General features: G+C 45.4%; 1 protein-coding gene across 1 annotated transcript in view; it reads left to right on the forward strand.

Annotated features, from left to right (window-relative positions):
• The window catches only part of LOC130404346 (E3 ubiquitin-protein ligase TRIM39-like), a 50,359-nt gene that overhangs the window by 10,330 nt on the left and 28,924 nt on the right, over nucleotides 1–11,105 (forward strand). The gene's annotated exons all lie outside the window — the stretch shown is intronic.

An 11,105-nucleotide genomic window follows, 5' to 3' on the forward strand; every position in this document is an offset into this window, starting at 1 on the left:
TGTTATGGAGGTACAACACCTTCTATGTGTCTCTTTTATCTTACAAGGCTTGAGGAACTGTTGTGGATTAACTGAGATATATAACACTTAGACTAATTCAAGAGAGAGAGAGAGTAAAATGAAAACGAGGGGTCCGGAGCAAGAATTTACAAAAGACTTTATCGTGCAGAAATACAACAACGACAACAGCCTGAGTAGGTCTATAGAGTACTGCTCGAACATCGATTTCAGCCTCTCTTTATACACACAAACTGAGCGGCTTCTCCTTGAGGTGTCTGCCTCCTGTTTAGTCATAAATTCATCTTAACCTGAACAGTCAGCAATTGGTCAGCAAATGGTCAACAAAGATAGCCCAAAACACTAGGCTAAGGTCAGCATGCCTTATCCCCGTAGCGTCCTGTTCCTTTTAGGGGCCCCACCATCTGTTCTGAACCCAGACACCCAGGCCCCGTGTGTTTCTCCACTATTAGACACACAGACCTCATCACAATCATGGTTCACCACAGAATATACTCCTTAATTTCTACCACAGAACATGGTTAACTAATAAATGCAATCAAATTAAAAGATAATCTCCTTAATCCAGGAAACGCGAAACCTTTATGGATTTCTCGCTATTGGAAAATGCCTTGTAAACTCTCTGTTGGCATGTTTAGAGCATAGATCTTCAGAGTTTACTTTTAGTAGAAGAAGCTGTTGGGAGCGGACGATCGACCAATGAGAGGACAGAGAAGGTGGAGATGAGGAGGAGCATGTGTGAGTAGTAGATCACATACTTTCACTTTCACTACTTTTGATTGTGTGTATTTACGGTCCCAGACAGGAAGTAGTGGGGCCTCTGTGCCGGATGTGTGTGTAAGCCGTGAGTGAGTGAGTGAGTGAGTGAGTGAGTGAGTGAGTGAGTGAGTGAGTGAGTGAGTGAGTGAGTGAGTGAGTGAGTGAGTGAGTGAGTGAGTGAGTGAGTGAGTGAGTGATGAGTGAGTGAGTGAGTGAGTGAGTGAGTGAGTGAGTGAGTGAGTGAGTGAGTGAGTGAGTGAGTGAGTGAGTGAGTGAGTGAGTGAGTGAGTGAGTGAGTGAGTGAGTGAGTGAGGAGTGAGTGAGTGAGTGAGTGAGTGAGTGAGTGAGTGAGTGAGTGAGTGAGTGAGTGAGTGAGTGAGTGAGTGAGTGAGTGAGTGAGTGAGTGAGTGAGTGAGTGAGTGAGTGAGTGAGTGAGTGAGTGAGTGAGTGAGTGAGTGAGTGAGTGAGTGAGTGAGTGAGTGAGTGAGTGAGTGAGTGAGTGAGTGAGTGAGTGAGTGAGTGAGTGAGTGAGTGAGTGAGTGAGTGAGTGAGTGAGTGAGTGAGTGAGTGAGTGAGTGAGTGAGTGAGTGAGTGAGTGAGTGAGTGAGTGAGTGAGTGAGTGAGTGAGTGAGTGAGTGAGTGAGTGAGTGAGTGAGTGAGTGAGTGAGTGAGTGAGTGAGTGAGTGAGTGAGTGAGTGAGTGAGTGAGTGAGTGATGTGAGTGAGTGAGTGAGTGAGTGAGTGAGTGAGTGAGTGAGTGAGTGAGTGAGTGAGTGAGTGAGTGAGTGAGTGAGTGAGTGAGTGAGTGAGTGAGTGAGTGAGTGAAGTGAGTGAGTGAGTGAGTGAGTGAGTGAGTGAGTGAGTGAGTGAGTGAGTGAGTGAGTGAGTGAGTGAGTGAGTGAGTGAGTGAGTGAGTGAGTGAGTGAGTGAGTGAGTGAGTGAGTGAGTGAGTGAGTGAGTGAGTGAGTGAGTGAGTGAGTGAGTGAGTGAGTGAGTGAGTGAGTGAGTGAGTGAGTGAGTGAGTGAGTGAGTGAGTGAGTGAGTGAGTGAGTGAGTGAGTGAGTGAGTGAGTGAGTGAGTGAGTGAGTGAGTGAGTGAGTGAGTGAGTGAGTGAGTGAGTGAGTGAGTGAGTGAGTGAGTGAGTGAGTGAGTGAGTGAGTGAGTGAGTGAGTGAGTGAGTGAGTGAGTGAGTGAGTGAGTGAGTGAGTGAGTGAGTGAGTGAGTGAGTGAGTGAGTGAGTGAGTGAGTGAGTGAGTGAGTGAGTGAGTGAGTGAGTGAGTGAGTGAGTGAGTGAGTGAGTGAGTGAGTGAGTGAGTGAGTGAGTGAGTGAGTGAGTGAGTGAGTGAGTGAGTGAGTGAGTGAGTGAGTGAGTGAGTGAGTGAGTGAGTGAGTGAGTGAGTGAGTGAGTGAGTGAGTGAGTGAGTGAGTGAGTGAGTGAGTGAGTGAGTGAGTGAGTGAGTGAGTGAGTGAGTGAGTGAGTGAGTGAGTGAGTGAGTGAGTGAGTGAGTGAGTGAGTGAGTGAGTGAGTGAGTGAGTGAGTGAGTGAGTGAGTGAGTGAGTGAGTGAGTGAGTGAGTGAGTGAGTGAGTGAGTGAGTGAGTGAGTGAGTGAGTGAGTGAGTGAGTGAGTGAGTGAGTGAGTGAGTGAGTGAGTGAGTGAGTGAGTGAGTGAGTGAGTGAGGTGAGTGAGTGAGTGAGTGAGTGAGTGAGTGAGTGAGTGAGTGAGTGAGTGAGTGAGTGAGTGAGTGAGTGAGTGAGTGAGTGAGTGAGTGAGTGAAGTGAGTGAGTGAGTGAGTGAGTGAGTGAGGTGAGTGAGTGAGTGATGTGAGTGAGTGAGTGAGTGAGTGAGTGAGTGAGTGAGTGAGTGAGTGAGTGAGTGAGTGAGTGAGTGAGTGAGTGAGTGAGTGAGTGAGTGAGTGAGTGAGTGAGTGAGTGAGTGAGTGAGTGAGTGAGTGAGTGAGTGAGTGAGTGAGTGAGTGAGTGAGTGAGTGAGTGAGTGAGTGAGTGAGTGAGTGAGTGATGTGAGTGAGTGAGTGAGTGAGTGAGTGAGTGAGTGAGTGAGTGAGTGAGTGAGTGAGTGAGTGAGTGAGTGAGTGAGTGAGTGAGTGAGTGAGTGAGTGAGTGAGTGAGTGAGTGAGTGAGTGAGTGAGTGAGTGAGTGAGTGAGTGAGTGAGTGAGTGAGTGAGTGAGTGAGTGAGTGAGTGAGTGAGTGAGTGAGTGAGTGAGTGAGTGAGTGAGTGAGTGAGTGAGTGTGTGAGTGAGTGAGTGAGTGAGTGTGTGTGTGTGTGTGTGCCATGCCTGTGAGTATACCTCCACAGTCTCCTGCAGCGTCCTCACAGCCCTCTCCTTCTCCTGCAGCATTAACCGGAGTGCAGGGTCCATCTCTGTGACGTCGCGCTCCAAGGCCTTGGGTTTGCTGTCGAGCAACAAAAAAAGCCCCAAGCACTGACGTTAGCGGAGCTAGTTGTTCTCTTCTGACGTGAAGGGATTCTGTTCAGTAAATACCTGCCATTCACCGGGAACCTTTGGATTCTTTTGCTGCCCTCCACGGCTTTCATCTGAGCCTGAATGAGGGCCTCCAGTACATGTGTTTCTGACGAGCACAGCAGACAAAGCCTCAGAAGAAGGCCCTGTCGCTGAGGGGGGAGGGGGAGTAAGAGCCGACGCATCCGGTCGTGATCCGGGGAGAGCAGAGGAGGAAGCAGCGACAGAGGGCCTTGATGTGTCTGGTCTGGTCTGGGTGCTGGTGAAGTTGTTGTGCAATTAATTGTGCAATTATTGTAATTGTGCAATTATTGTAATTGTAATTGTGCAATTACCATTATTGTTTTTAATATTGTTGTGGATTATCTGTTGCCAGTCTACAGCCCATTTAGAACATTGGAAGCATATTCCTCCAATTTAAATGAAGTTAAGTTAAGTTAAGTTAAGGTATCCTTTATTCTCTTTCTCTGCTCTTGACCCGTCCGGGAGCTGGTGAACACACACACACACACAGAGGAGTGACCTTGTCCACACACACGGGAAGAAACTCCACAGACGAATTAACCCTGCAGTTGTGTAATATAACCCTTTATAAAGGGTTATATTACACTCCATTTATGTGTCTGTTTTCCCTTTGTTTATTTTACGCTTAAAGATATAAAAGATTAAAGATATAAAATTTGTTGCAGTTATGTAGAGCCAGCCCAGTCACCAAAAGCATACGTTGACAGTGTACGTTTTAGTGAACACTGGATTACGTCGCATTTCAACATAAAATAGCGTGTTAAGCACACACACACACACGCACACACACACACACACACACAATGCATTTCGCTGCTAAAACAACAACTTGGGCTGCTTCTGGGTGGATTTTGAACGGGATGTGGGCAGGACGTCCTGCCCACATCCCGTTCAAAATGTTGAACGATGTTGATTTAACGAGGCAGGGTTATTTGAAACAATTTATTAAATAAATATTTGCGAGAGGTCATTCCATCTCCTGAGTTTGCTTCCTAATTATGTCTAGTGTTCACCCCTACTGTCCACAAGTACCCCCCCCCTTCCCCATTTGGATCATTGTTGCCACGTCCCAGTGGTGGTGGTGGTATCATATATATGAAAGAGGGCATTCAATTATGATCAATTAGGTGGCCAAAGCCCTAAAGGAAGTGATGCAATAGGTGACAACATTTAAGCAAGCTGTACCTTGGCTTCTCTTATATATCAAAGGGGGTCTCAAAGGACGCATAGACGCATCAACCTGTGGCTCCAGCCATACAGGAAATGACTCAGCAAGTGCTCCATCTCGTTGCACCTCACCCAGCGGCTCGCTCGCTCGCTGAAGTTCTTCCCAGACCTACACCCTAGCCATCCAACATGCATATCTGAGAATCAGGCCTCTCTTTAACAATAACAAAAAGTTATGAGAGAAATACACATTAACTTTTTGTTATCTCATAAGCGGCGTGGTGCCGGCTCCTTTTGACCTTTTGACCCCAGACTTCAAAAACGTGGCCACAGGCCAGCTGTGTCTACACACCTTAAGCCACAAATGTACAGCTCCATCACACAAAAAATGGGGACTAGAAACTAACCTCTGTCTTATGTACATTTACTGTACTGTTGGAGGTCACGCCCCTTCTCCGGCCTTTTTGAGATAGCTAGAGATGCTAAAATGTTTACACACATTTCCCGGGGCCCCGAGAATGACATATACAAGATTTGGAGTTCTAGCCCTTAGAGAAAAAAAGTTTTCCCAAATGGACTGTCATTTGGACAAAGCCCCTCAGAAGTGTTGCTTGCAAGAATGGTTCAGAATGTGGTGGAAAAACAGTTTTTGAGATAAGAAGGTCCTACCCCCCTGAAATTTGAATACCTTATACTAGGGCCTACCTGGGACCCCCACCCCGAAACTTGGCCCTGTCGGACCCCGAGTGCAGGAAGGGGGGGCCTGCCCTCGGGGTCCGACCGAGGGCAGGACTTTCATAAACTTCGCTCGGTGAATGTGAAGGATGTTTGGTTGGATAGTTATGACGAAGAATCATAATGTGAATTGTAATATTCTATAAATGTCTTGATTTCATCTTTCTTCTCAACACTTCTGCTGCAGCCACTTAAAGTCTCACTGCGAGAACCTTAAAATATGAATCAATCCATTAGAAGTAGGAAAATATCTTCCCTTTGGCGTAACGGGGCAAACAAGGTGTCCTTTGACATCTACGTTTCGAGGCGATTGCAACAGTGCCACACATGATCATATTTGAATATGTTTCGGGGCAGTAATTAGCTGTCGATTTTGGAGGCCTTTATCAATAATGACCAGCTATAGATTTGCTTCCCGATGGGGATTTTTGACAAATTACATGTTATTTAGCATCTACACGTTAAGCTGAGTCCAATGAGATCAAGCTTGTGGACAGTAGGGGTGTACACTAGACATAATTGGGAAGCAAACTCAGGAGATGGAATGACCTCTCGCAAATATTTATTTAATAAATTGTTTCAAATAACCCTGCCTCGTTAAATCAACATCGTTCAACATTTTGAACGGGATGTGGGCAGGACGTCCTGCCCACATCCCGTTCAAAATCCACCCAGAAGCAGCCCAAGTTGTTGTTTTAGCAGCGAAAGGCATTGTGTGTGTGTGTGTGTGTGTGTGTGTGTGTGTGTGTGTGTGTGTGTGTGTGTGTGTGTGTGTGTGTGTGTGTGTGTGTGCGTGTGTGGGTGTGTGTGTGTGTGCGTGTGTGGGTGTGTGTGTGCGTGTGTGCGTGTGTGTGTGTGGGGCGCCGCTAGGGATTTTGGGCCCCATGAAAATAATTTTCTGTATTATAATTTCATCATCATTAGGGGCCTCTCTGGGCCCCCCTCCATCATGGGCCCCTAGAATCCGTCTCCTTTCCCCCCCCTTTTCGGCACCCCTGCGTGTGTGTGTGTGCTTAACACGCTATTTTATGTTGAAATGCGACGTAATCCAGTGTTCACTAAAACGTACACTGTCAACGTATGCTTTTGGCGACTGGGCTGTCTCGCAGAAAAACGTGTTTCTAACAAGATGATATTGTAGCGTCACAGGGTTCGGGAGGAAGGGGCGGGCCTTCTGAGAGGGGGTTCCGGGGGTTTCCTTCCGGGCGGGAGTTTTGGTTGTTGTAGTTTTCCGGTGGAGCTGTGCCTGCCTGTCCGATTGTGGAATCCAATAAACCTGCTATCAAGCTTACTTCGCTCACTACCTCGCCTGTGGTTATGACAATATCATTAAAATTTACATAAAGTAACGGTTTAATAACACAAACGCAGAAAACACGTGAGCTGCTGGTTTAGCGAAAGCAGCGTCCCTAGCAACCTGACGTCGTTGAAACATGCGAGCGAGCCGATAAAATCTTCCTTATAACTATAAAACTAAAGATCAGACACAATCACTGACTGAAGATTATGCACGTAAAAAGTATATTTCTCGCTAGAAATGTTATTAGAAACACGTTTAACCGTGAATCGGTCCTAAAATATTGCATTTCCCATTCAGATAATAAAGATTAATAAAGATCATACACATTCACTGACTGAAGATTATTCAAGGAAAAAGTACATTTCTCGCTAGAAATGTCATTAGAAACACGTTTAATGGTGTCTGTTTTAGGAATCTGTCCTAAAATATTGCATTTCCCATTCAGTTAATGCTGGGTTTTGCGTATCATATGCACGCGAAATGGACGCATCCGCTCTCCACAGTAGTTAATGCTGGGTTTTGCGTATCATATGCACGCGAAATGGTCATTTGGCGTATGTAGGACTACTGCACGCATTTTGAAAGTGTCAAACCGTGAGATCTGTACGCATATTGGTGAGACTGTGCGCATCTGTTGACCTTTATCCATTTACAGAAAAAAACAAAAGCAAAGAGATTTTGCAGCAGTAGCACACTTTTACTTAAACAGAGTGGGATAGGAATCAGGTTAACAAAACATCTAAGAACATCTAAGCTGTCTAACACATTACCAACGCAACATTGAAACATCGTAAAACATCACAAAAAAAACAGCTGGAATACAAAGAGTTTGCTTTGTATTCCAGCTGGCCTGTTATGAGCAAATTTATATACTCTACTATACATCCATTCCAAAACATGTTCCAAGTAGGCTATAGGACAACGCATAATGCATCCTGGAAAGAGTGAAGCTTGCCTGCTGACACGTTAAAATGACTGTCACAACTGCCATGAGCAAAGAGGAAAACCATTTGTACATAGTGTAGGCTACAGTAGCCTATTCGATATTGAATGAAGTAGGTTACTTTACACTCCCTGTCACTGTACAGAGGAGACAATATGATTTGCTTGTACAGCACCTTAAAAAACTCACTGTAGCCTATATTCATAGGCACACCCAGCCTCGCTTTCAATATAACACGCACTCGCATTCTGTAAACACAGATCATCAGATCATCAGTAAATAATACTATGAAAACATTATAAAATATCTTTCAACAAGAAAAAATTATTTGTTTACTGTAAATGGATAAAGGTCAACAAATGCGCCATTTTCAGCTGTCAGAAATGTGTTGTGATCACTTGTATTCCTCATAGCTCTCAGGCTGTGAGGAAATCAGCAGCCCGCGATCGCAGCTCCTTTGATGTGAACGCGCACAGAGCGCAGAGTTCAGAGCCGGACAATGATGTCGTAGTAAAGCCCTCAGGTCTACTCTGAATGTATTAACTGCGGCTAAACATCAACTGCACTGAAGTCATCATAACTTCAGAAGTTCTAATTTTCAAATGATTATGAATGCTATTATTGTTATTTGAAGCCGTGTCAGTCTTGACTGTGGGTGGTTTGGTCCTCTGTGTCTGCTAGTGTCTATAATACAGTAATATTTTTGTCGACATTATCAAACGGAAGAACTTTTATTTTGAAGAGCACAGGGCAACGAAGCACACTAGCCAATAAGAGGACCCGCCCACCGGCGGAAACCAGATATTGAGTGGTAAATTCGTTTTGTTAAGAAGAACCAAAAAACGAATAAACAAACTTACATTTTGATTTTCGTTTTTTTGACAAAACGAAAAAACGAAAAAACGGCTGGTTTTTGGTTTCTGCATATGTCAATTATTCCCAGAAAACAGAGTAATAAAACGTGCCTTGCTCATTTATATACCCCAAAACATATGCAAAGCGCAATAGGAGAAGGAAAAAACGGAAAAGCCTAATAGGCCCCCTTTAAGTTATAAACAATTTATTTCTTCTTTAGAATAGAATAGAATAGAATAGAAAGCTTTATTGTCATTGAACCAAGTACAACGAAATGCAATGAGCAGCTCCATAAAAGTGCACACATGTTATTGAATATATAATATATAATAATATACAAAAGCAATATATAATATCAATAAAAATTTAATGAAATAAAGATTTAAATACACATTCAAACTTAAATACACAGTAAAGACCACAATCAGACAACAAACATCAGTGCAGGTCTGAGTTCAGTATGGTGACAGCTTTGGGAGAGAAGCTGTTCCTGAGTCTATTTGTTCTGGCCTATATGGACCTGAAGCGCCTGCCAGACGGGCCACAGGTTGAAGAGACGGTAGCCGGGGTGGGGGGGTCCTTCAGGAGGCCTCTGGCCCTGCTGAGACAGCGGGAGCCGTAGATGGTGCTTCAGGAAGGCAGAGGGCGGCCAGTGACTGCCTCTGCAGTCTCTTCCTGTCGGCCTCCGTGCAGCCTGAGGGCCACACTGACACAGCGTGGGTCAGCAGGCTCTCGACGGTGGACCGGTGGAAGGTCACCAGCGGCCGTGTTTTGAGATGCTCCCTCCTGAGCGCCCTCAGGAAGTGTAGCCGCCGCTGGGCCTTGTTGACCAGCGCCGAGGTGTGGACCGACCAGGAGGGATCAGCAGAGGACGTGGACTCGCTCCACACCGTCACCGTTGATGTACAGGGGGGGCAGGGGGGGCTCTGCTCCGTCGGGAGTCCAGGATGAGTTCCTTGGTCTTGGTGATGTTCAGGGCCAGGTTGTTAGAAACACACCGCTCACCAAGTTTCAACTTTAAGAGCTAGAGACGAGTTTAACTGAGGTTAAACTGTTACAAAAGGTCTGTGCTTTTCTGATAATAAACCAGCAGACTGTTAAAATATATACAATAGATAAACGTGGATGGAGTAGCTCTTATTGTGGCGTCGCGTGTGGTGCTGAGGGCTCTGAGGAGGCAGGTGATCTCCCTACCCGTGTGACGGGGCCTTGATGCAGCCGCTCTGGGGCTGGGAGGACCGGCAGACGCAGCCTGGAGCATCATGAGACAGGCCCAGGTTGTGCCCCATCTCGTGGGCAAGGGTGGTCGCCACCCCGATGGCGTTATCGGTACGATCGGTTATTTGGATAACCGTGCTGCTGTACTGCCACAACGAGACTCGTAGTGGGGGTTATCTCAGCCATGGTTGAGAAGGAATTGGGGGAAACGAACATTGGCTCTGGCTCCCTGAAGTACATGAACCACGACATGGAGGAGAAAGGGATTTCCCCTGAACATGAGACACTTTGGGAACGCTTCACTCACTTGATTCCTGAGCAGAGGTCGATCCTGGCCGTGTTATATTATTATTATTATTATTATTATTATTATTATTATTATTATTATTATTATTATTATTATTATTATTGTGTGTGTGTGTGTGTGTGTGTGTGTGTGTGTGTGTGTGTGTGTGTGTGTGTGTGTGTGTGTGTGTGTGTGTGTGTGTGTGTGTGTGTGTGTGTGTGTGTGTGTGTGTGTGTGTGTGTGTGTGTGTGTGTGTGTGTGTGTTCCACTACCACATATATCCTCCAACACTGTCTAACCCCTCCCTGTTCCATTACCACATCATTAAACAATCCTAGTCCAATCCTGACGATATCCTTAAACACTGTCTAACCCCTCCCTGTTCCATTACCACATATATCCTTAAACACTGTCTAACCCCTCCCTGTTCCATTACCACATATATCCTTAAACACTGTCTAACCCCTCCCTGTTCCATTACCACATATATCCTCCAACACTGTCTAACCCCTCCCTGTTCCATCACCACATATATCCTTAAACACTGTCTAACCCCTCCCTGTTCCATTACCACATATATCATTAAACACTGTCTAACCCCTACCTGTTCCATCACCAACTATATCTGTCACAACTTCAGCAAGGCTTTAGTTTTTCAGTTGTCTGTTTCCTGTTTTGCCGCACTAACTCCTGTCATTTCAGACTCTGCCATTCCCTCCTGCTCTGCATTACCTGCTGTTTTCATTCACCTGGCCGGCCCCACCCCCATACTCACCTGCTCCTCATCAGCTAATCAGCCCCTCAGTATATGGACCGGTCCATTTCCCTCAGCTCTCTGCCAGATTGTCTAGTGTGTTACCTAGCTCTCCCGCGTCTTCTAATTCTGATTCTGATCCTGAACCTGCCTGCTCGTGTATCGACCTGCCTGTTTGGACTGTAAATGTGACTTTGGACCTTCCTTTTTGCCTGCTCCTACTGGATTTGTTTGCTACACGGATCGACTCCCTGGTTTGACCTCTGCTTGGAATAAACACTGTTCCTTCACCTGAACTGTTCTTCTTGTCGTGCTATTGGGTTCTCGTCTGCCATTTTGTGAAACCTGACAATATCCTTAAACACTGTCTAACCCTTCCCTGCTGCTGTTAATTTGCATACAAATGTAAAACACAAGGAGGGTTTACATATGAGGGCGGGCCGTCGGTCCACAGCAACAACAAAAAGTTAGAATTTATATTTATTTGTCTCTTAATATTATCACTTCATTATCATTAATATTATTCATTTTGATTTCTATATAGTTAAGGACTGCAATTTGACAA

The sequence above is a fragment of the Gadus chalcogrammus genome, chromosome 15, assembly GCF_026213295.1.
Source record: "Gadus chalcogrammus isolate NIFS_2021 chromosome 15, NIFS_Gcha_1.0, whole genome shotgun sequence".
In the NCBI taxonomy this organism is placed as follows: Eukaryota; Metazoa; Chordata; class Actinopteri; order Gadiformes; family Gadidae; genus Gadus; species Gadus chalcogrammus.